Here is a 2,401-nt window from a genome sequence, read left to right on the forward strand (position 1 = left end):
CCACAATCTACTTGGGGAATTGTCTAAATACATAGGCTATAACTTAAACCTAAGAGATTGGTATATTTGGTCCACATGGAAATTGACAATAAAAAGTAAAATTATTAGGTAGATGAAAAAATATAGAAGATCTGAATGCATGTAACTACAGACATCTGACATTTGACAAAAATGCAAGAAATACACTCTGAAGGAAAGATGGCATCTTCAACAAAACTGAAGGGCTTTTTTGGTTTGGTTTGGTTTTGGTTTTGTGTTTTGGTTCTTTTGAGACAGGGCTTCTCTGTATAGCCCTGGCTGTCCTGGAACTCACTTTCTAGACCAGGCTGGCCTCGAACTCAGAGATTGACCTGTCTCCGCTGCCAGAGTGCTGGGATTAAAGGTGTGCGCCACCATTGCCTGGCTTGAACCTGCATCTATTGTTTCACAAACTTTAACTTCAGTGTGAAACCTGGATTGTTAAAATTTTTAGAAGAAAACACAGGCAGAGCTCCCTACCAGACGCATGTACAGGAAAGGGCTTGCTGAAGAGTACTCTATCTGCTCAGGAATCAAGGCCAGCCATTGACAAGCAGGACTTTATAATGATAAAAGGCTTCTTTCTCTACAGAGAAGGGACAGTTGATGCAGTGAAGAGAAAGCATGGAACGGTTATGGTCTAAGTAGAGTTCTCATAAGAAATAAAAATAGATAAGAAATACCTTTTAAAAAGAAATACCTTTTAAGAGCATTTACATCTGTAGCAATTAGGGTAATGCAAATTAAAAGCACTTTGAGGTTTTGTCTTACCCCAGTCAAAATGGCTAGGATCATGAAGACAAGCGGCAACAATGCTGAGTTAGGCTGAGAAGGAACCCTTGTGCACTCTTGGTTTGACTGGGAACTGGTGCAGCCACTCTGGAAGTCAGTGTGGGGAGCTCTCAAAAGGCTGAGTCGATCTTCTACTATGTCCCAACTATCCCTGCCTCCTTGGCATAGGCCTTAAGGACTCAATATCCTACTACAAAGATAGAAATGCAGCGTTATCATTGTCTTTTGTGAGGGAGCGGGGTGGTTTGCACGTTGTGGGATAAATATGTGGGTATACATGCATGTGTGTGTGCTTGTGGGTGCCCAAAGGTCAACCTTGAGTATCATTTCTGAAGAGCCATCCCTCCACCTTGCTTTTCCTTGTTTGTTTGTTTGTTTGTTTGTTTGTTTTGGAATAGGGTCTTTCACTGGGACCTGGAGCTCATCAGTCAGGCTAAGCTGCGTGGCCAGGGAGCCCAGGAATGGCCTCTCTGCCTCCTCAACACTGGAGTTACAGGAATGTAATTCATGCCTGGCTTCTTAGACAGGTGCTGGGGGGTGGGGGTATGGGGGGAGGTCCTTGTGCTTGCATGCTTACCGACTAACTAAGCTAGCATCTCCTCAGCCCCACATGCTGTCTTCTCCAAAATATTTTAAATGTCCATCTATTTCTTTATTGCGGGTGGGCACTGCATGTTTGGAGGTCAAAGGACAGCTTCTAGGAGCCAACTCGCTCCTTCCGTCATATAGTTTCTGAGGATCAAACTCGGGTCCTCAGACTTGGTGACAAGAGCCTCTACCCACTCAAGCAAATTTCCAACCCCCACGCCCCAAATTATTTTTTGTCTGTTTTGTCAGCTTTGTCTTCATGCAGCTCTCCTCAGCTGTCTGTCTGACTGTCTTTGTTTGCTTGCTCAGACTTGAAAATGAGGACTAGAACACTAAGAAAGCTCTGAGCCGTGCGGGCCTTTTTCAGCTGGGAAGCCCGTGCCCCCACGTGATGTGGTGTGCCAAGAGCGACTTGGGCTTGTATGGTTAAGTCAAGCCAGAAGCCAAAGACACACAAGTTTGTGGAGGAATGCCTTGAGTGGATGTAGTAGTTGTCAATAAAGCCCTGTTTAGCCAATCAGCTGGGCAGAAGGACAGGAAGTGGAAGGCGGGGCTTCCAGGAGAGGAGGAGGAGCTGGAGTTGTCAGTTGAAGGTGGACAGTTGACAGACGGAGCAACACCGGTTGAAACAGGAAGACAGCTTCCCCTCTACTAAACTGGCAAAGACTGATGAGAAAACCTCCAGTTAGTGACGGTGCAGGAAGACAAGCTGGTCCACATGCACCTAACGCGAGCTTTTCTGGAGGTTATATCAGCCAGTCTTGTGGATGTCAGAATAGGCATGCAAATGTTTAATTAAATGATTTAGTGGTAAGTAAAAGGTATATCAGCAAACAAACTAGATGGTAACAGATGCCACACTGAGCATGCATGTAGTCACACGGTAGAACTGCTGAGCTGGACATTTTGTTTGCTTCTACGACTTCAGCCTTCTTGGTCCACTCTTTCCATCCTACTCCATCACAGAGCACATCAAACAGATTCCCTGGACCTCTGGTTTCAC

The sequence above is a fragment of the Acomys russatus genome, chromosome 5 (genome assembly GCF_903995435.1).
Source record: "Acomys russatus chromosome 5, mAcoRus1.1, whole genome shotgun sequence".
NCBI classification, from domain to species: Eukaryota; Metazoa; Chordata; class Mammalia; order Rodentia; family Muridae; genus Acomys; species Acomys russatus.